Here is a 24,322-nt window from a genome sequence, read left to right as displayed (position 1 = left end):
CACTTCTTTCTCCAAGTCTAACTGTGGTTGCCTACTAGGCTAGGCGCTGCCCCAACCTCTCAAGGCCTGAAGGTCCCAGGAAGGTTCCTCCCCCCAGTCCTGTCTCCTGCCGCTCAGGGGTCTGCAGTCAGGCTGAGGCTTCTCTTCAAGGCCCTGGACATCAAGACAGCCCACCTGCTAATGCCCGTTCTCCCTAAAGAAGAGAGAAGCCTGAATCACACGCCCCATCCTCCCCATGGTGGGCCACTGTGTAGGTTTCTGAGCACTCCTAATGCAGTGAGGAGCATTCAGGAGGATGGTGTATGGACCTGCTGTGCTAAGCTTGCCCTTCAGCAAGAATATTCAGTGGAAAAAACACAGTCACTTCAGCAAGTAGTGATGGGGAAGCTGGACAGCTGCATGTAAATCAATAAAGTTGGAACGGTCCCTCACACCATGCACAAAAATAAACTTGAAATGGCTTAAAGACTTAAATATAAGATAGGACACCATAAAACTCTTAGAAGAGAACATAGGCAAAACATTATCTGACATAAATTGTACCAATGTTTTCTTAGGTCAGTCTCTCCCAAGGCCACAGTTATAAAAACAAAAATAAACAAATGGGACCTATTCAAACTTACAAGCTTCTGTACAGCAAAGGAAACCATAAACAAAACAAAAAGACAACCTATGGAATGGGAGAAAATATTTGCAAATGATGCAACTGACAAGGGCTTAATATCCAAAATATACAAACAGTTCATACAACTCAACAACAAAAAAACAAACAACCCAATCAAACAATGGGCAGAATTCCTAAATAGACATTTCTCCAAAGAAGACATACACATGGCTAACAGGCACATGAAAAGATGCTCCACATTGCTAATTATTCGAGAAATGCAAATCAAAACTATGATGAGGCACCACCTCACAATGGTCAGAATGGCCATCATTTAAAAATCTACAAATAACAAACGCTGGAGAGGATGTGGAGAAAAGGGAACCCTCCTACACTATTGGTAGGAATGTAAATTGGTGCAGCCACTATGGAAAACAGAATGGAGGTTCCTCAAAAAACTAAAAATAGAGTTGCTATATGATCCAGTGATCCCACTCCTGGGCATACATCCAGACAAAACTGTAATTCAAAAAGATACATGCACCCCTATGTTCACAGCAGCACTATTTAAAATAGCCAAGACATGGAAACAACCTAAACGTCCAATGGCAGATGAATGGATAAAGAAGGTGTAGTATTCCATATATACAATGGAATACTACTCAGCCATAAAAAAGAATGAAATAATGCCATTTGCAGGAACATGAATACAACTAGAGATTATCATACTAAGTGAAGTCAGAAAGAGAAAGACAAATACCCTATGATATCGCTTATATAATATATGGAATCTTAATATATGACACAAAAGAACTTATCTGCAAAACAGAACAGACTCACAGACATAGAGAGTTTGCCAAGGGGGAAGCGGAGTGGGGGAGGGAGGGATTGGGAGTTTAGGATTAGCAGATGCAAACTATTATATATAGAATGGATAAACAACAAGGTCCTACTGTATAGCACAAGGAAATATACTTAATATCCTGTGATAAAACATAATGGAAAAGAATATGAAAACAAATGTATGTATATGGTTAACCAAATCACTTTGCTGTACAGTAGAAATTAATGCAACATTGTAAATCAAAAATACTTCAATAAAATAAACTTTTTTAAAAAAAGATTGCCCTTCAGGATTGGTGCTAGGCCTGGGATCTGCCTTGCCAGCCATCCAGGCAAACCCAGATGAGTCCTGAATCCTGGAGATTTAAGTTTGGTCGGCAATTTCCAACATACTAGAAGTGTAAGGTCTAGGTGTGTCACAGCAGAGAAATATCCGTATATTTTAAGTCCTCTTAAATATAGAGGACTCTCTCCTCCTCCTCTTAGGGCATAAGTTTTAGCGTCAGAGGGACGAACATGTGCCATGCTCCAACTACCTTTGTCAGGGGTTTAGTCAAACCACTCTTCTTTCAATCATGTACTGAACAGACCTGCTTTTTCTAATGTCTTTTAATCAAAAGACACTACCTTTGGAAAATGTACTGGAATATCTCCCCCTGCAGAGGCGGGTCCTCTACAGCCATGCTCTGATTTCACAAACCCACCTCCCCAGCATTCACAGGAGGCTTCCTTTGCAAAAGTGTACCCTTGCCAGGCTCTGAAGGGTAAATTCATCTTTTTGACCTTGAAAGGACACATTTGCTGTAAACACTCACACTCCTTCCATCTTCCTAGGCTAGTCCTTTGTCTGGTACAGAAAGAAAGTCTAGAAGTCAGAGTCTGAAGATCTGGACTTGCTTCCTGGCCCAACTTTCCATTATATAACCAGGCAGAAATTCCCTAATCCCTGAGCTTCTATTTTGTCATCTGGGAAAAATATTGAATGTGAGGATCAAATTAAGAACGTGTGTTAAGTTGTAAATGCTTTGCAAACCGTCAATCACAGTGCATGGGAGAAACTGTGTCCCTTTGATCAGCTTGGTTGAACCCTTGAGTCTGGGCATTCCTGGGCATCATACGCAGGAGAGGTAATCGCAGGCTTTCTGATCATGTTCCTGAAGAAGCTGCCCAGAATGTCCCCTTCCTTGGGCAGGGTGGGGTTAGGAGATGTTGGGAGACCATTGTAGTAAGACCCTCCCTGCTGAAACAGCTTTTTTTTTTTTTTTTTTTTAAATGTCTGGGAGAACAATTTCTCTTGGCCATTGCTCTTTTTTTTTTTTTTTTTAAATAATCCTTTATTTTATTTATTTATTTTTGGCTGTGTTGGGTCTTTGTTTCTGTGCGAGGGCTTTCTCCAGTTGCGGCAAGCGGGGGCCACTCTTCATCGCGGTGCGCAGGCCTCTCACTGTCGCGGCCTCTCTTGTTGCGGAGCCCAGGCTCCAGACACACAGGCTCAGTAGTTGTGGCTCACGGGCCCAGTTGCTCTGCGGCATGTGGGATCTTCCCAGACCAGGGCTCGAACCTGTGTCCCCTGCATTGGCAGGCAGATTCTCAACCACTGCGCCACCAGGGAAGCCCCTGAAACAGCTTTTATCAGTGGCAGAGTGTGAAGGAGGGAGCTATATGTGGGGACAGAGAGGATGGGGTTGGGGGGAGACCCCCACTGAGTAATTTGATTAGAACAGCCCAGTGCTTACTGGGGGTAGATAGGAGAACAAGTGGGATACCCAGCCAAGCTCAGGACAAACTTAGGCTGGCGAACTTGACCCTACTTTAGGGAGATTGGAAAGCTCTTAGGGATAGAATTCAGTGGAAACATTTGTGTTTTGATACAGAATCTTCCCACTTAAGTGAAGAGTAAATACCAAAGAAGAGACACATGTCAGTCTGTGGAAACTGACCCATCAACCTGCTCCAGAGTAGCAAGCAGGGGCCTCAGAACAGAAAGACGTGTCACTTAGTACCACAGCCTCTGTCAACAGAGCTATTATCAATGAGAAGATCAGCTGGGGAACGTCTGGGATCCCTGTTCCTACCACATGCAGGGAGGACTGACCCGAGAGAGCAAAGGAGGAAGGGGCAACACGGAGGGGCGGGAGGATGAGGGAGGAGCCTGGGGAATGAGCCGCAGTATGCTGGCCCCTGAGAGAGACCATCACAGCGTTCTAGAAATCAAAACAGCCCCCTCGCTACATCTTTCTGCAAAGTCACCACTGAGCTCCTCCCAAACTGCTTCCTTCAAAAACTCACGGAACCCTGACTGTCCACAAAAATGTTCACCAACCCTGCCATAAGATCAGGCTATTAGGTACATCAAACTCACACCTGGAGCACAGATGCCCTCCTCCCCCTGCAACGCACCCAGGAGGAAAAGGCACACATACCATCCCTTGATTTACATAAATGTCAGCCCATCATGCAGAGCAAACAAACCCTGGGCTGAATCAGAGGAAGGTAAAACCAACAGAGCCCAGCTGTATGAATGGCCTGCTCGCCGAAGTTTAAGACGCCGTGGACAAGCTTTCACAGTCTGTCCATTACTACAAGATCACTGCTGTGGCCTTGAGCCCCTACAGGGCTCTGCATGTCATACAGGCCATAAAATTAAGCCTTGGAAACCCACTACTGGGCATATACACTGAGAAAACCATAATTCAGAAAGATACATGTACCACAATGTTCATTGCAGCACTATTTACAATGGCCAGGACGGGGAAGCAACCTAAATGTCCTTCGACAGATGAATGGATAAAGAAGATGTGGCACAGATATACAATGGAATATTACTCAGCCATAAAAAGGAATGAAATTGAGTTATTTGTAATGAGGTGGATGGACCTAGAGTCTGTCATACAGAGGAAAGTCAGAAAGAGAAAAACAAATACCGTATGATACCACATATATATGGAATCTAAAAAAAACGGTACTGATGAACCTGGTGGCAGGGCAGGAATAAAGACGCAGACGTAGAGAATGGACTTGAGGACACAGGGGGGAAGGGGAAGCTTGGACGAAGTGAGAGAGTAGCATTGACATATATACACTACCAAATGTAAAATGGATGGCTAGTGGGAATCTGCTGCATAGCACAGGGAGAGATCAACTCGATGCTTTGTGACGACCTAGAGGGGTGGGAAAGAGAGGGTGGGAGGGAGGCTCAAGAGGGAGGGGATGTGAGGATATACGTATACATATAGCTGATTCACTTTGTTGTACAGCAGAAACTAACACAACATTGTAAAGCAATTATACTCCAATAAAGATGTGAAAAAAAAATTAAGCCTTGGGATTATAATCTAACCCATACCTAAGGGCGGCACAAAGATCAGAAAAGCTACAGAGCTGTTCTTAGAACGCTGGGTGATAAACAGCTTTCAACATCCAGAATTCACTGCCTGGAATGTGTCCCCAGCTCCCTGCATTTCTGATCCCTGGGTAATACCACCTTCTGCCTTTTTTCTCTCCCAGCCCTTCCACCAGTTTTATGACTCAATTCCCTATATTAAATCCCTCTCTGTTTGAAATGCCTAAAGTGATTTCTGGTTTTAATGACCAAACATTTACTGATGAATCCTTCTTCAATATTTTTTTTCTTTTGGATATTTGTGTACAGGCAGACCTCCTTTTATTGTGCTTCGCTTTATTGTGCTTTACAGATACTGCATTTTTTACAAATTGAAGGTCTGTGGCAACCCTGCATCGAGTTAAGTCTATCGGTGCCATTTTCCCAACAGCATTTGCTCACTTTGTGTCTCTGAGTCACATTTTGGTGATTCTTGCAACATTTCAAACTTTTTCATTATTATTATATTTGTCATGGTGATCTGTGATCCGTGATCTGTGATGTTACTACCACAACTTGCTGGAGGCTCAGATGATGGTTAATAACTTTTAGCAAGAAAGTGTTTTTTCATTAAAGTATGTACAATGTTTTTTAGACATAATGTTATAGCACACTTAACAGACTACAGTAGAGTGTGAACATAACTTTTACATGCACTGGGAAACCAAAACATGTGTGCAACTCAATTTATTGATATTTGCTTTACTGCAGTGTTCTGGAACCAAACTCGCAAAGTACACCTGTAAACACCCAACTTTTCATGTTTGGGCGCTGTCCTTTGTCCTCATTTGGCTAAATTCTCTGACAAGTACTTTCTGCTTTTAATTTTTTCAGTTGTCAGTGTTTCTTCCCACCACCCTCTCAACGTTGGCGCACTTTGCTGCTTGCCCCTAACTGGGTTCCTCTGCTTTTAGGCCACTGTTATATTAAACTGCAGAACAAACTTAAGCACTGGGCAGGCCCAACCCCTCCCTCCGGGGACAGCTGGGGGCTCCACTGAACCTTTTAGTCCACTGGGTCATTAACGAGAAAGGTCTGCCTCAGCAGGACCCTAACCCTGTCGATGGGAGCTATGCATAACTAATGAAGAGGAAAATTGGGAGCCTGGTCCGTCTCAACATATCCCTAATAATCTCTGCATTTCCCTGTATATCTTCCTTCCTTCCAACATGAGTACTCCAAATCCACCTTATCCCACTAACGGTTTCAAGTCTATGTTTTCTCTTCCTTTCCTCCTCATCTCATGGCACTTGGCTTCATAACTGGTTACCCCAGCTTCTCAGTAACCCTGTGCACATTTTAAATACCACTTGCCTTGGTCTCTGGTTGTGGATCCTAAGACGTCAGTAGGTACCCAGCAACCTGGGAGATTTAAGAGTAGGCACAGGGACCATTCTGAATTTTACTATCCTAATATTTACTCATCGTTACAGTAAAACCTTGGATAAACCAACAGGGATGGAGTTGTTGTAGACAGACACATGTTTCACAGAACTGGAATTTACACACTTAGGCAATAAAATACTGTTGACTTTTAAATGTTCTGAGGAAAATATTTATGAAGCATATTCAGTGAAGGAGCGTGACACAGTCTACCTTTTCTAGGTGATTCAGGGCTCACCCAGGTTCCTCCCCTGAGGGGCTAGCGCAGGCTGTGACCTCTGCTTAGAACGGTCCTTCCCTGCCTTTGCCTATTTAAATCCTTCTCATCCTTTGGCTGTCAGCTCCAAGACAATCTTCCTCAGGCACAACTATATCAATTTACTAAAACGCGTCAAACTGTTCACTTAAAATGGGTGAATCCTGTGGCATGTAAACTGTACCTCAGTAAAGCTATGAAAAACAAAACACATTGTCAAGGAGGCGGAACATACCAACCCTCCCCCCTAAAATGTAGCTGCTTCACAGTATGTAAAGGGGGAGGGAAAGACCTTCACACTGGAGAAACCTGATGAAAACTATGTCAGCCAGATGGTCAAGGTCAACATCAACAGTGATGTCATGTGGACAGGACGTACTCTTGATATGACATGATGAAAATGGCACTTTATCTCTGTGGTCTTCCTCCCAGAAACCATAACCCCAGTCTAATTATGAGGAAAACTCCAATACAGGTGCATCCTACAATATACCTAACTAGTTGTCCTCAAAACTGTCAAGGTCATCAAAAACAATAAAAATCCAAGACACTGTCACAGCCAAGAGGAGCCTAAGTAGACATGATGATTACAATGTGGGATCCTAGAACGAAAAAGAACATCAGGTACAAACTAAGGAAATCTGAAAAAAGTATGGACTTCCGTTAATAATAATGTATCAATATCGGCTCATTACTGGTGACAAATGTGCTACAGTAATGTAAGATGTTCATAATAGGAGAAAACGGGTTTGGGATAGATGGGAACTCTCTGAACTATATTCACGATCTCTCTGCAAATCTCGAACTGTTGTAGAAAATAAGGTTCATTTAAATCACATTAAAAAAAAATGTCCCCTGTTTCTCAAACCAAATCAAGTCCCCCCTGCTGTAGGTTCATATAGAAACGCAGACTATTGACTAAATGAATTAACCTATCACCATATGCAATTATGTTTGTGTGTTTTGCCCACTGTATCCTTGGTATAAGGTTAGAGCCTGGTTCTTGATAGGCATTTAGTAATAAACATATAGCAAGTGCAGTGTCAGAGAATGTTAGTTCCATGACATCAGAATTGTGTCTGTTGGGACTTCCCTGGTGGCGCAGTGGTTGAGAAACCGCCTGACAATGCAGGGGACACGGGTTCGAGCCCTGATCCGGGAAGATCCCACATGCCGCGGAGCAACTAAGCCTGTGTGCCACAACTAGTGAGCCTGCGCTCTAGAGCCTACGAGCCACAACTACTGAGCCCACGTGCCACAATTACTGAAGCCCACGTACCACAACTACTGAAGCCTGTGCACCTAGGGCCCGTGCTCCGCAACAAAGAGAAGCCACCACAATGAGAAGCCCGTGCACCGCAACGAAAAGTATCCCCTGTTTGCTGCAACTAGAGAAAGCCTGCGGGCAGCAACGAAGACCCCAATGCAGCCAAAAATAAATACATTAATTAATTAATTTAAAAAAAAAGAATTGTGTCTGTTGTGTTCTCCACTGTATCCTCATCACCCAGAGGTGCCTGGCACATGGAGACACTCAACAAAGTCTCGTTTCCAAGTTGAGCCAAGGAATCCTTTCCCCAGTGGTTTGTTTGAGTTTGGGATAAAGACATGTTAGCTCAATCTGCTTCGTTTCTTCAATAAAGCCTGTGGAAGTATTGACGGCAATGTTTCTCACCAGATGAACCAAAGGCACAGGGATCTGGGCTGTAACAAGAGGGAAGAATGAAGTCAACACTCAGCGTGAAGGAAGGACAAGACACTGAGCAAGAGGCCCCTGGGATTCCCCCCAGGGCTGTCCTCTCTAGTTCCAGGCAATTCCTGGGATCTTCTGTGTCCGGGAGACCCTCCTGCTATGTGAAGTCCAATGACATTGACCATGAGATCCTGTTGCTTAGTTCAACTTCACTGAGACTTCATCTGTGTCATGTTTGACTAGCCTGTGTTTCTGCTATGAAAGATGTTGAATCAAATTAATGTGGGAACTATCACCTGTGCTATGATGAAGAGAAGGAAAAAAGACAATAGAGCAGAAATGGGGACCCTAAAGGGAAAGTAGAGGCTATTAAAAAGAAAGAAGAGAAAGAACTGGAAAGAAACGAAAACGGCCTGACAAGTACACAGAAACAAACACGGGTTTCAGAGTGCTGTGAATGCATGAGGGCTTAATTTCCAAAATATACAAACAGCTCATACAACTCAATAAGAGAAAAACAAACAACATAATCAAAAAATGGGCAGAAGACCTAAGTAGACATTTCTCCAAAGAAGACATACAGATGGCCAATAGGCACATGAAAAGATGCTCAATATTGCTAGTTATTAGAGAAATGCAAATCAAAACTACAATGAGGTATCACTTCACACTGGTCAGAATGGCCATCATTAAAAATAATAAATGCTGGAGAGAATGTGGAGAAAAGGGAACCCTCCTGCACTGCTGTTGGGAATGTAAATTGGTGCAGCCACTATGGAGAACAGTATGGAGTTTCCTTAAAAAACTAAAAATAGAGTTGCCATATGATCCAGCAATCCCACTCCTGGGCATATATCCAGACAAAACTCTAATTCGAAAAGATACATGCACCCCTATGTTCATAGCAGCTCTGTTTACAACAGCCAGATCATGGAAACATCCTAAATGTCCATCGACAGATGAATGGGTAAAGAAGATGTGGTACATATATACAATGGAATATTACTCAGCCATAAAAAGAATGAAATACTGCCATTTGCAGCACCATAGATGGGCCTAGAGATGATCATACTAAGTGAAGTAAGTCAGAGAAAGACAAATATCATACGATATCACTTATATGTGGAATCTAAAATATGACACAAGTGAACTTATTACAAAACAAAATCAGACTCACAGACATAGAAAACAAACTTATGGTTACCAAAGGAGAAAGGGGGGGGAGGATAAATCAGGAGTTTGGGATTAGCAAATATATACTACTATATATAAAACAGGTAAACAATAAGGCCCTACTGTACAGCACAGGGAACTATATTCAGTATCCTGTAATAAACCATAATGGAAAAGGACATGAAAAAGTATGTATATATATATGTAACTGAATCATCTTGCTGTACACCTGAAACTAACACAACATTGTAAATCAACTATGCTTCAAGTTAAAAAAATAAATAAAAATCAAAGCGTTGTGAATTCGTTCCTTCAGCAAAGATGTACTAAGCATCTACTATGTGCCAGGTTCCATTCCAGGTGTCAATGAAACAATGGACATGACCACCCTCAAGGAGCCTGCATCCCGGTAGGGGCTGGAGGTGGGAACAGAAAGTCAACCAATAATTAAACAAAAGAGATACCAGAGACCAGTGAGTATTTAGACAGTAATTTAAAACAGAGAGTGGGAGTGACAGACTACTTTGTATGGTATTGGTTGATCAGGGAAAGTGACATTATTTAAATTGCTCTCCGAAGGACGAGAAGATGCTGCAAGTGTGAAGGTGGAGGAAGGTGTGTGGGGGCTGCAGTCCAGCCAGAGGGAGAGCCAGTGCTCTAAGGCTCCAAGGCAGGTTCTGAGGAACAGGGCGGGGGTGGCCCCTGGGGAACATTTGCTAACGTCCGGGGACATATGTCCTCACAAGGTGGTGGACGGGCAGTGCCACTGGCATCTAGGGGTTAGAGGTCAGTCAGGGGTGCTGCTGAACTACAGTGCAGGGGACAAACCCCCATGCAAAGGGTTATCCAAAATGTCAGAGGCGCCGGGTGGAGAAACCCTGCCCTCAGGCCATTACACGCTTGGCATCTTCACGGTGTAGAAAGCAGGACACCACACACGGAGAAGAAAAGAAGAGAGGGCAGAGCTATGAAACCACCCGCCTTTGTGTGCCTTGGCGAGGAGCCCACGAATGTTTTAAACCCAGCAGTAAACACGGACTCGTTTATTTTTGGAAACAGTTACTCTGGCTCTTGTGTGGAATGTGGGAGGAGGGGCCAGGGTGAGTGAAGGAGACCAGGTGGGTGACTTTTAATAGTAGAGAGAGGGGATGGCGGCGTGGGCGCTTATCATGGAAGGAGAGATGGAGAAGTAAAGAGCTGAGACTGATTTCAGAGGTGGAACTCACAGCTCTTGCTGACAAAGTGAACTTGGAGGGTGAGGAGAAAAGAGGAATCAAGGATTCATGGAAGTGAGGTCTCACCTCACACCCGTCAGAATGGCCGTCATCAAAAAATCTACCAACAATTAATCCTGGAGAGGGTGTGGGGAAAAGGGAACCCTCTTGCACTGCTGGTGGGAATGTAAATTGATACAGCCACTATGGAGAACAGTATGGAGGTTCCTCAAAAAACTAAAAATAGAATTACCATACGACCCAGCAGTCCCACTACTGGGCATATACCTGAGAAAACCATAATTCAAAAAGAGTCATGTACCACAATGTTCATTGCAGCTCTATATACAATAGCCAGGACATGGAAGCAACCTAAGTGTCCATCGACAGTTGAATGGATAAAGAAGATGTGGCACAGGGACTTCCCTGGTGGCTCAGTGGTTAAGACTCCTCTTGCCAATGCAGGGGACATGGGTTCGAGCCCTGCTGGGAAGATCCCACATGCCGCGGAGCAACTAAGCCCGTGCACCACAACTACTGAAGCCCACGTGCCACAACTACTGAAACCCACGCGCCTAGAGCCCGTGCTCCGCAACAAGAGAAGCTACTGCAATGAGAAGCCCGTGCACTGCAGCGAAGAGTAGCCCCCGCTTGCTGCAACAAAGACCCAAAGCAGCCAAAAATAAATAAATAAAATAAAGAAATTTATAAAAATAAATAAATAAATAAAATATCACCATGTTACCTTTAAGAAACAACAACAACCCGCATAGCACAGGGAGATCAGCTCGGGGCTTTGTGACCACCTACAGGGGTGGGATAGGGAGGGTGGGAGGGAGACGCAAGAGGGAGGAGATATGGGGATATATGTATATGTATAGCTGATTCACTTTGTTATACAGCAGCAACTAACACACCATTGTAAAGCGATTATACTCCAATAAAGATATTAAAAAAAAAAAAAGGATTCATTGAAGGATTCACGGCCAGCTTCATGGGGGTGTGCCAACAGCCGTCCCCACCCAGGGTTGGCGGGGACCTCAGGGTGGCTCTCGGCCACCATGGTTCCAGGTACTGGGCACATCCCAGCACGGAGGCTGCAATCCCCCCAGGGTGGCCGGTCCACTGGGGCCTGGGGCACAAAACTGTAAGAAGGGGGATTTGGCTTCCCTGTTCCTGCCTGGGGCTCCCCATCTTCATTTAGCACCAGGTCTGGCAAATTATGTAGCTGGTCCCACTTAAAGGTTTCCATTTTGAGCAGCCAGAGTTTTAATTAGTGTCATTTACCAAAATGGGGAAGAGTAGGGTGGGGTAAGAAGTGCAATTTGGGACTTGTTTAATCTCGAGATGCCTGTGAGACATCTAATTGAAAAGACCAAGTGGGCAATTGTGTAGTCTACCTACAGCTCAGGAAAAGTATGAAGTTATAGATATAAAGCTGGAATTCATCAGCCTGGAGATAGTGTTTAAAACCATGAGAATGATGGTGCAGCTGTTGTGAAAAACAGTAGGATTGGTCCTAAAACAATTAAACACAGAATTACCATAGAATCCAGCAATTCCACTTCTGGGTATGTACCCAAAAGAAGTGAAAGCAGGGACCCGAACAGCTATTTGTATACCCATGTTCATAGCTGAAACGTGGAAACAACTCATATGTCCATTTACAGACGAATGAATAAACAGAACGTGGTGTAGACATACAAGTGATATTATTCAGCCTTAAAAAGGAAGGAAATGCTGACACAGGCTACAACATGGATGAATCTTGAGGTCATGATGCTAAGTAAAAGAAACCAGTCACAGGGCTTCCCTGCTGGCACAGTGGTTAAGAATCCGCCTGCCAATGCAGGGGACACGGGTTTGAGCCCTGGTCCGGGAAGATCCCACATGCCGCAGAGCAACTAAGCCCGTGAGCCACAACTACTGAGCCTGTGCTCTAGAGTCCGCAAGCCACAACTACTGAGCCCACGTGCCACAACTACTGAAGCCTGCACACCTAGAGCCCGTGCTCAGCAACAAGAGAAGCCACCGCAACGAGAAGCCCACGCACCGCAACGAAGAATAGCCCCCGCTCGCCGCAACTAGAGAAAAGCCCATGCGCAGGAACAAAGACCCAATGCAGCCAAAAATAAATAAATAAAACAGATTTATAAAAAAAAAAAGAAAAGAAAAGAAACCAGTCACAAAAGGACAATACTGTGTGATTCCAATTATATAAGGAACCTAGAATAGTCAAATTCATAGAACGAATGGTGGTTACCAGGGGCTGGGAGCAGAGGGAGATGGGGAGTTATTGCTTAATGGGTGTAGAGTTTCCGTTTTGCAAGATGAAGGAGCTCTGCAGGTGGATGGTGGTGATGGCTGCACAATGTGAATGCCCTTAGTGCCACTGAACTGTGCACTTAGAAATGATTAAAATAGTACATTTTATGTTATGTACATTTTACCACAATAAAAAAGAACTTATTATTATTTACTGAATGCTTTCTCTATGCCCAGCACTGATCTAAGTGCTTTCCTTGTTTAAAACTCATATAACCCTTCACAACAGTCTTTAAGGTAGGTCTGACATTACCTACCCCATTTTACAAACACGGAAACTAGTGACCAGAGATGTTAAGGAACAAACCTAAGCTCACACAGCTTCTAACTGGCTGGGGTAGAATTTAGACTCAAGCGGTCTGGTTCCAGAGCCTAAGCTTTTTTTTTTTTTTTTTAACACACTGTACTACCTGCCAACAGAGATTATGTCGTATGCTATGAGAATACACGTTTCACAATAAAACACTAATTTTTAAAATTAAAGGCTGAATTTACAGCCCACAAGCAGCTAGGTCCTGGCCTTTCACCGTACTCCAACATCACTTCCCAGCACGGAGCCTGGCACTGCAGAAGTGAAGAGAAATCATCCAGGGATGATCACCGTATCGTCTCTGAGGAAACTGTTGTATGACCAGAGACATCCCCAGGAAATACATACCAGAGGGTCTCCTGCTGCGTGTGAAAAGGCCAGGATCACCCATGGCCCCTTTCCTGGTCCTGAGGAGGATACAGCGTGGACTGAGCCAGCCCACGAGGCCAGGCCAGGGCCCCAATCCCAGGACAGGTACGCTTGGGGAGGAGATGTGCAGTTCCTTGGCGTTGGAGAGAGGCAGTTACTGGGCTATTTTTAAGTTGCTTCATTATGTTATCAATTAAACCTCTCAAGCAGAAGCAGTGCCAAAGCCGTGGAAACTCCAGGCCTGCAGCTGGGAAAAACGCCGGCGGTGGCTGGACCACGGTATACAGAAGCTCTTAGTTATGAAGCAAAGTTAGAGCTGGCTGGCAGCGGGAAGGCGCAAACCGCTCGTGGGGATTCCCTTTAGAGATCAGAATTCCCTCACTCAGAAACACATCCCAGACTGTCAGGAACCCAGGGGCCAGTGTCGGCGCTGGGCAGGCCTGGGTCACTGAAGTGGACGGAAAGCAGGAAGGGTCAGACAACAAGGATGTAAAGTGTCCTCTTGGCTCAAGTTCTGGGCGGTTGGAAGAGCGTGAGCGGCCTTAGATTGATCTCGAGGCAGAATCCCCAGATCTGAATGCATCCTTTAGATAGGGGGAGGCCCAGGCCCCAGAGCGGTGAGCAGGCAGCCCCCTTCCTAAACCTCCCTTCCAGGTGGAATTTAAGTTGACCCATCGCCATTGCCTTTGAAGTATTCCTTACCTCTCAGCACCCCCCTTTTTAAATTTACTTATTTTTATTTATTTATTTTTGGCTGCGTTGGGTCTTCGTTGCTGTGCCTGGGCTTTCTCTAGTTGCAGCGAGTGGGGGCTACTCTTCGTTGCGGTGCGTGGGCTTCTCATTGCGGTGGCTTCTCGTTGCGGAATACAGGCTCTAGTCAGTAGTTGTGGCTCGCGGGCTCTAGAGCACAGGCTCAGTAGTTGTGGCGCACGGGCTTAGTTGCTCCACGGCATGTGGGATCTTCCCGGACCAGGGCTCGAACCCGTGTCCCCTGCATTGGCAGGCGGGTTCTTAACCACTGTGCCACCAGGGAAGCCCCTCAGGCCCCTTTCTGAGGTGGAAGGACTCTGACCTCAGCTGTGCGACCTGGGTCAGATGTTCTGGGTGAGCACGGCCAAGGCTCCTCCTGGTTAGCGGGCCCTGCCCTAGTGACAGTCACACCGACAGAAAGAGAATGAAACAGGGGTTCCTTTCTCTGGTCCCAACTTTGAGGAGGGCAACTTACTTTAAGTTCCAGTTTTTAAAAAATCAGCACCTTCTTCCTTCATTACTAAATATTGGGTTGGCCAAAAAGTTTGTTTGGGTTTTTCCGTAAGACGTTAAAGATGAAATTTTGGCCAACCCAATACAAGCTTTAAGCACATACTCATCTCCACGCACCGCCCCAGCACACACCCATCTTCCTAACGCTAACTGCTCCATAACTATTGCTGTCTTGAGGTGTTTGGTATCCTCAACACTTGATATAAACACATTTAAATATATATGTATGTGTATTCGTCTGCTAGAGCTGCCATAACAATATACCACAGACTGAGGGGCTTAAACAATAGAAATGTATTGTCTCACAGTTCTGGAGGCTGGAAGTCCAAGTTCAAGGTGTGGGCAGGGTCAGTTACCGCGGAGGCCTCTCTCCTTGGCTTGTAGACAGCTGCCTTCTCTCTGTGTCCTCACATCGTCTTCCATCTGTATGAGTCTGTCTTAGTCTGTTTGGGCTGCTGTAACAAAATACCATAAATTAGGTGGCAGAAATGCATTGCTCACACTTCTGGAGGCTGGAAGTCCAAGGTCAAGATGAGGATAGATTTGGTGTCTGGTGCGGCCCACTTCCTGGTTCATAGACAGCCGTCTTCCTTCTGTGTCCTCACATGGTAGAAGGGGTGAGGGAGCTTTCTGGGGTCTCTTTTATAAGGGCACTAATCCATTCATGAGGGCTCCACCCTCATGACCTAATCACCGCCAAGGACCCCCACCTCCAAATACCATCTCACTGGGGGCTAGGATTTAGCATATGAATTTTGGGGGGACACAAACATTCAGTCTATACGTGTCTGAGTCCTAATCTCCTCTTCTTAGAAGGACACCAGTTGTATTGGATTAGGGCCCTTCCATATTTCCCAATTTTGCCTAAATTACCTGTTTAAAGGCCCTATCTCTAAATACAGTCACATTCTGAAGTTCTGGGGGTTAGGGCTTCAATGCATGAATTTGGAGCGGGGGGTGGGACACGATTCAGCCCATACAGTATGGAAATGACCGAGGAGGTTCTGCTGAATACAGCGTTAGCACAAGGCCCATCAAAGATGTTTTGTTGGGCTTCCCTGGTGGCGCAGTGGTTGAGAGTCTGCCTGCCAATGCAGGGGACACGGGTTCGGGCCCTGGTCTGGGAGGATCCCACGTGCCGTGGAGCGACTGGGCCCGTGAGCCACAATTACTGAGCCTGCGCGTCTGGAGCCTGTGCTCCGCAACGGGAGAGGCCGCGATGGTGGGAGGCCCGCGCACCGCGATGAAGAGTGGCCCCCGCTTGCCGCAATTGGAGGAAGCCCTCGCGCGGAAACGGGGACCCAACACAGCCATAAATAAGTAAATAAAAATAAAAAATTAAAAAAAAAAAAAAAAGATGTTTTGTTTAACTTCTCGGAAATAGCTAAATTTATAGCAAGGAGGCAGAGAAACTACGTTTTGTTATCTTCATTTCCAGTCTCACCACTTCTAAAGGAAATTTCAAAAACAACACCTATAGCAGTAAATCTCAGCACTCATTAGCTATGGTTTTCTCCTAAATTTTGTTTTAATACTTCAGTTCTCTGATCCTTCCTCAAAGCAAGGCAAATATCAAAAAACAACCCCCCCCCAAAAAAAACAAAACAAAACCCAACATGTTAGCATTATCCCCAGGAAACGGCAACCCAGTAAGCAAAAGAACCCAGCCTCCCTGGGTCACTGGACTCACAACCAGAATCCCACCAAGCAGAAATAACAGGTGGTAACATTTAGTGCATTCCTTGTTTTTTGTTTTCCTTTTTCCTACCTATCAGTACCTTATGTTGCAGAGAACGCAGTTCATATTGAAATCAGTCTTGCTTTTTTCTGCTACACTTGATCAGACTCCTTTCCTAACATCGTTAAAAATTATTCATCGACGTGTTGAACGGCTGCATAATACTACATGCTGTTTCATGACGTCATTTACCTATTTCCAACTGTTGGAAGCAACATTTAGGTTGTTTCCAGTCTTTCTCAATTACAAATTATGATGACAAACATCTTTGGTTCATATCCTAGCCTGTGTTTCTGAGCATTTCTTTAGGCTAGATTCCTATTAGTGAAATTACTCTGTCTAATGTACATACACTTATTTTGAAGGCTTTGGGAACATAGGAAAAGAGCTGTCTTTTCAGATTCTGTGACTTCGTGGGTCAGGCCCTCCCCTGATGTTAATCCAGCATTTGGTCCTATGTTCTTACCAAGGTATCTTTGCCCTCTGCCACCTTTCCACCCAAGCACAATTATTACTTCCAGTAATTACAGGCTGCTGTGATAGGTACGAGGAATAAAAAGCACCGCAGCCGCTCATGGGGAGAAAAAGGTGAGGAGGGGCGTAGAAATGCTTGCATTTACGAAGCACTTTTCCTCCAAAGAGCTCGAAGGTTTTCTGAGACATGGTCTCATTAATCTTCATAGGTCTGTTATTTTTCCTTCTGATACAGATCCAAACATAAACCTTTTTTGCTGGCTTGCATTTATGCACTCACTGTGCTCCAGTTTTCTTGATGTTCCCTAAAGTGACTTTTATATTTGGGACTCCTGTTCATGCAGATGACAAAAAAGCCCCAACCGGGTCTATTCATCGCTCACCCTTAAGACCCACAGGAGGAAAAGAGGAAGGACAATTGGTCTCATCTGAAGAATGAACAGAGAAGTTCAGTAGCCCAGAGAAGTTAAGTAACCCAGCACAGGGTGAAAGGGGGATTCAGGGCAGAAGCCCTAAATGACAGCTGCACACGAGGCAGGTTGCTTTCTTTCAAAGTTGCTTGCTTACATCTTTTTGCACAAATACATTCACAATTTCTGACTTTGTAGACATTTTGAAATGAACCGTGGTAGACGGAATATTGGCTCCCCCAAAGATGTCCACCTCCTAGCCTCAGATCCTGTGAGTACATTACCTTACGTGGCAAAAGGGACAGACTTTGCAGATGTGATTAAATTAAGGATCTTGAGATGGTGAGATTATCTTGGATTATTAGGTGTAATCACAAGGATCCTTATAAGAGGGAGGCAAAACTTTTGTGCATCAAAGGACGCTATCAAGAGAGTGAAACGACAATGTGAGAATGGGAGAAAATATCTGCATATTGTATGTCTGATAAGGGATTAATATCCAGAATACATAAAGAACTCCCACAACTCAATGACAATAAGACAAACAATCCAACTAAAAATGGGCAAAAGATTTAAATAGACATTTCTCCTAAGAAGATATACAATTGGCCAGCGAGCACATGAAAGGATGCTCAACATCATTAGTCATTAAAGAAATCAAAACTACAACAAGAAACCACCTTACGTGCATGAAGGTAACTATAATCATAAAGACAGACAGTAACAAATGTTGGTGAAGATGTGGAGAAATTGGAACCCATGCACATTGATGGTGGGAATGTAAAATGGTGCAGTTACTACGGAAAACAGTTCGGCAGTTCCTCAAAAATCTAAACATAGCATTTTCATATAATCCCACAATTCTGCTCTTAGGTATACAACTGAAAGAAGTGAAAACAGGAACTTAAACATACTCCAATGTTCATTGCACCATTATTCACAATATGGAAAAAATGAAAATAAGCCAAGTGTCCATCAACTGATGAACAGATAAACAAAATGTGGTGTATGCATTCAATGCAATATTATTCAGCCACAAAAGGAATGAAGTTCTAAAATATCCTACAACATGGATGAATATCAAAAACATTACGTTAAGAGAGAAGAACAAACACAAAAGGATAAACACTGCATGACTCCATTTACATGAAATATGTAGAATAGGCAACTCGTAGAAACAGCAAATAGACTCGAGCGGGGAGGAGGGAATGGGGAGTTATTGCTTAACAGGTAAAGAGTTTCTGCTTGGGCGAGGAAGGGTTTTGGAAATAGTGGGACTGTTGTACTACATTGTGGCTGTAATTAATGCCACTGAATTGTACACTTAAAAAAAGGGTTAATGCCAAATTTTATGTTATATATATTTTACAACAATAAAAATAAAGAGGGAGGCAAGAGGGTCAAGGTCAGAAAAAAGAGATGCAAGGACGTAAGCAGAGATTGGAGTGACGTGCTTTGAAGACAAAGGAGTAGGGCCGTGAGCCAAGGAATGACGGCAGCCTCCAGAAAAAGGTAAGAAAACAGATTCTCTCTGGAGCTTCCAACATCTTGATTTCAGCCTTCTAAAACTCTTATGGGACTTCTGACCTCCAGAACAGTAAAATAATAAATTGTGTTGCTTTAAGCCACTAGGTTTGTGGTAGTTTGTTACAGCAGCAATAGGAAACTAATCACGGATGTAAAACCTTATTATATTATATTATTATAGTTCACTCACACGATACATGAATTCACTGTTTAGTTGATCCACGTGACTTTTAAATTTCCACACCAAAGCACCCTACAGTTTGGGTACAAGAGCTGATGAACTGGCCTGAAGGGCCCACTGAGTTTAACCAACTTGTGATAGATCAGACTGGGATTCTTCGAGTGACCCGGGCTGTCAGACAGTGGTCCCCTTTCATGAAAAGATAAGCTGTGGAATGGATTCAATTAACGACATCCCAAAGAAAAATATTTCTACAAAAACACCCCTGAAAATTCATGCATATGTGAATTGTGTGATTTATGAAAATTAGAGCTGTGTGACACAAGTGGGACTGAATTTAGAGACCACATTCTGTGTTCACTGCTCCCACGTCTTCTTGCACTTCTTGCGTCTTCTTTACACCCCTGTAGCACCTGGCCTGGCCTCTTATCACACTGTTCCCTTGAGGGCTGGGACCAGGTCTTATTAAGCTTGGCCACAGAATTTACATTTTCATCCTTATCTCTAACTATGGAATGAAAAGCTTTCTTTTTGATAAACCACTAGGAGGGGAGATAAAGTTCTGGAGAGTATCCGAAAAGATCAGGAAAAACCAGCGTGTCCCAAGGACATCTACATCCTAGTAAGAGACAACTAGAGGTATAATAGGATTAACTTCACAGCACCTACAGAACTGTCATACCCAGCCCTGCATCTCTCCACCCTCTCTCCTAACACCAGCATCTTGATTCCTAGGCATATCCTGGTGGTTTTTCTCTAAAAACACCAGCCTACAGTTGGTTCAGTCCCTAAGATTCTCTGCTGAATTCCCAAGCTGCTTCTTATGCATTTATCACCCTTACCTGACTTTGCTCCATGAACTTGATAATGGCTAATCAAGTATCAGACAAGTGCAGCCGGCTCCATCACCTAAGCTCCAAGCCAGGGGCTGCAGATGTCCTTCATGTGGTGGCACTGGGTGGGTACAAAGGCTCTGCTGGCGGGGGTGTCACAGCCAGAGATATGGACTCAACCATCATCCCCAGGCACCTGTGGCCCATGGTGGAGGTAGTGGGTTTCTGCCAGTCGCAGCGGTGCCCTTTGTAACTGCGGTGACGGACACAGAACCAAGGATGAGGGGCAACCAGGTGGGACGGCAGATGCCCAGGGCTGCATTTAGCGCTCTGCCAACTCACTTCTTCCCAAGAGTGACCTGATCAGTGTTTGGTTTCTTGCACTTTGCTTACAGGCTGAGGTAAAGAAAGAAATACTGGTAAATCCACCTGCCCTTTCTTTCTTCCTGTTCTCCCCAGGAAAATCACAAGTCATACACAGTGGATCAGTAAACAACAAAGACCTTTGTCAAAAAAGAGCAAGGGAGAAAGTGAACAGCAGTCTGATAATCTGTCACTGCCACTTAACAGAACATTTCTCCAAATCGCTTTAATTTTTTTCTAATTACAGAAGGAATGCATGTTTATTGTAAACAATTTGGAAAATAGAGAAAAACACGAAGAAAAAAGGCAAATTATCTGTAATCTTACCATCTTGAGATACCATTGTCCCTGCTCTAACACCCTCTATACTCTTACTCTGCCTTAATTTGGTTCAGAGTCTTGTTATATTATTATTACTATTACTGTTGTTGTGGTTGTTGCTTGTTGCCTGACTACCTCAGTAGAACATGAAGCCCATGAAGGCAGGGAATCTGCATCCCTGTGCACCAAGGACAGTGCTCAATAAATATTTGTTAAATGAGAAACAGTTGAAAAGACACACGCATCCCAATGTCCACAGCAGCACTATTTACAATAGCCAGGACATGGAAGCAACCTAAGTGTCCACCAACAGGTAAATGGATAAAGAAGATGTGGTACACGGGACTTCCCTCGTGGTCCAATGGTAAAGAATCTGCCTTCTAATGCAGGGGACGTGGGTTCGATCCCTGGTCAGGGAACTAAGATCCCACATGCCACGGGGCAGCTAAGCCTGTGCGCCACAACTACTGAGCCCACCTCAACTAGAGAAGAGAAAACCCACATGCCACAACCAGAGAGAGGCCCACAGGCCACAACGAGAGAAGCCCGAGTGCCACAACGAAGAGCCCACATGCCACAACGAAAAAACCCCGCATGCCTAAGGAAGATCCTGTGTGCCTGAAACTAAGACCCGACACAGCCAAAATTAATTAATTGATTTAAAAAAAGAACCATGTTTATTTAAAAAAAAGATGTGGTACATATATACAACGGAATATTACTCAGCCATAAAAAAGAACGAAAAAATGCCATTTGCAACAACATGCATGGACCTAGAGATTGTCATACTAAGTGAACTAAGTCAGACAGAGAAAGGCAAATACCATATGATATCACTTATATGTAGAATCTAAAAAAATGGTACAAATGAACTTACTTATAAAACAGAAACGGACTCACAGATGTAGAAAACAAACATATGGTTACTGGGGGGAAAGAGGGGGAGAGATAAATTGGGAGATTGGGATTGACATATACACACTATGATATATAAAACAGATAACTAATAAAGACCTACTGTATGGCACAGGGAACTCTACTCAATACTCTGTAATGGCCTATATGGGAAAAGAATCTAAAAAAGAGTGGATGTATGTATATGTATAACTGATTCACTTTGCTGCATGGCAGAAACTAACACGACATTGTAAATCAACTATACTCCAATAAAATTAATTTTAAAAAAACAACAACAAGAAAAAGAAAAACAAATCAGCTTTTAATCTTTTTTTCTAAAACAGCTATATACATAAATTATGTTTATAAAGCATTATTTTTGTTAATTTTAAAAACCATTCTATTACCAAGAGCCCCAAAGAGAATATCTGAAATACTCATGGTCTGAAAAGTAGAGCCCGATGGACTCACCTACACATTTATTCCTCTCGGGGGGAGTTTCAAAGCAGCAGCTCCGGGGAAAGGATGACGTCACTGCTCCAGCCAGGGCTGACGGCCTTGGAAAGGTGCACTCAGCTTACGTGCTTTGCCCTTGGCTTCATGCAGCTGCTGGTGTGCGCACGGATACACTTGAACAGGTGATCGGGTTGCCCAGGAGGTAAGGTTGAGCAGGCTGGACGCTATGGAAGGTCAAGGGCGTGAGGGCACCAAGGAGCAAGTGCAAAATTAAGGCATCTGAACAGGTGATTACTGGACTCTCCAGCTCCCTCCATTCCTCACCCTCAGATCTGCTTTGCCTTCAAACATTTGAGAGCATCTGAAGTGACCTACTTCAACACGCCTTCGCTTTACGTCAACGTCTTCCTGACTCTCCACCTATTCTTCTCTTCTCAGGAGCAAAAATCCTCCTTCCTTCCCCTGGTTCCTCCTTCCTTGTACTTGTGACCTTAATGATGTCCCCTCCCAGCATCGCTAGGATTCTGCTCCATGGTTATCTCCTCTCTCTACTCTTATCTTCAGTTTTTCCAGATACATTCATTCCTTCCCCTCTTTTTATGACTGTTCTCGAACTACCCAGTCCCCCAAATAACCCTCCTTCCCACTCATGCTACCCATCTCACCTCTTCCCTCATCTTCATATCGATCTGATTGAAAGAGAAGTTTACACCTGTTGTAAATATCTCCCTCCACTCACTCTTTCCTTAACTTCCTGTAATCTGGTTTCTACCTTGATTCCAGGACTGTCAGTGACCTTCCACCTGCTCTGTCTGAAAGCCTTCACTCACATCATCCTCTCTGTAGCATCTTAAACTGTCAACTATCATTGTCACCTGTACAACGACTGGCAAGCGTGGTCTCCTTCAAATTCCATGCTCACCTCTCTATGCGCCCTCCTGATACAGCATACACACTGATGACAAATTAACCTTCCTAAGGCATAATCTTTCTAAGGTGTTGTCTAAGATTAATTTCTTCCTATGGCTAAACCAGTAAATTAGAAAAAGTACTAAATATACTGGGTCAGGACTTGAGCAAGTCATTTAATAAGCCTCTCATCCTTGGACAGAAGGTTGAGTGATGTGGACTAACATATAACCCAGAAGCATTTTAGCAGAAGACCTTACATCGATGCAAACAAAGCTGGTCCGGAGTGCAAGCTCAGTGATGGGGCTCTACCCACCGTCAGCTGTGGTGCAGTGGGCGTGGCCACTTCCACTGTCAAGAGTGGTGAAACTGAATACAGTAAGTGCTAAGCAATGTCCTGCAAAGTGACTGCAATTTGTTGCCTCACCTATCCTGCTCCTTCTAAGTTTACCTTTAGTGTAGCGATGGCCAAGACGAGGCATTGTGGAGCCATAATACTGATTTATCAGGTCCTTAGACCCGAACCAACACCGGGATACCGGTCTGTAATACCCAAGGAGGTCTCCAGCACCCAGGCCTCTTCGCCAGCTCTCACTGTCCTGACTCAGTCCTTTCCTGCCCAGGATCTCATCCTGTCTGCTCAAGAGCGTCCTCTCAAAACCCTCCTGTCCTTCTCCTGAGGTGCATCCGCTAGACACAGGCTTCCTTAGGACCAGGTTAATGTGTACTTATCATTATAATATCATTAGCATGAGGAAGTGCCCTCTCCTCCAGTCTGTCCACCTGCGTCTTGGCTGGCTCACTGTCTTCGAGCCCAAAATGTCATCATGGCAGTCACCTCCTCGTTCTCCTAGATGTTTCTGCACTATTTCTGCAGGCTGGTAACAGACCTTAACTTCATTCACTTAACGCATTGTTTCCACTAACCAACCCCCCAAACTCCCCTTCTCCAAAGCAATACATTTCTCCTACTCAATACACTCCTTAAAGATCATTAAGGACTTTTAGTGCAGGTGAAACTGGTCTATTTTGGCAAAGGGTATCCATTCGAATGTAAATGAGCAAGGAAGGGGAAATCTATGACTGATCTAAAAATGATCAAAGTCAGACCTGCATCCATCATTAGAGGGAATACACCCGGGGACGGCAGTTTTTTTGTTTTTTAAAGGAAGCTGTTTTTTTTTTTTTTAAAGTCTTTATTGAATTTGTTACAATATTGCTTCTGTTTTATGTTTTGGTTTTTTGGCCCTGAGGCATGTGGGATCTTAGCTCCCTGACCAGGGATCAAACCCGCACCCCCTGCATTGGAAGGTGAAGTCTTAACCACTGGACCGCCAGGGAAGTCCTGGGACAGCAGTTTTAACCCTTCTTAATCACGTGGAATTTATGCACAAATGG

At 44.2% G+C, this 24,322-nt stretch overlaps 1 long non-coding RNA gene across 12 annotated transcripts in view; it reads right to left on the bottom strand.

The window, feature by feature from the left end:
- LOC309656451 overlaps positions 1–24,322 on the bottom strand; it is a 73,488-nt gene that overhangs the window by 13,486 nt on the left and 35,680 nt on the right. For 7 of the 12 annotated variants that reach the window (XR_014261349.1, XR_014261351.1, XR_014261353.1 and 4 more), the window contains one exon: positions 15,122–15,270. The exons of 2 other annotated variants lie outside the window; for them this stretch is intronic. This is a non-coding gene — a long non-coding RNA (uncharacterized lncRNA). Of the gene's footprint in view, positions 1–15,121; positions 15,271–22,030; positions 22,240–24,322 lie in introns of all 12 variants that reach the window. 3 more of the 12 variants (XR_014261350.1, XR_014261360.1, XR_014261358.1) reach the window with 2 other exon arrangements.

This window comes from Balaenoptera physalus, assembly GCF_965194825.1.
Source record: "Balaenoptera physalus genome assembly, chromosome: 2".
In the NCBI taxonomy this organism is placed as follows: Eukaryota; Metazoa; Chordata; class Mammalia; order Artiodactyla; family Balaenopteridae; genus Balaenoptera; species Balaenoptera physalus.
The sequence above is the reverse complement of the archived record's forward strand: the minus strand, read 5'-3'. Positions and strand labels throughout refer to the sequence as shown.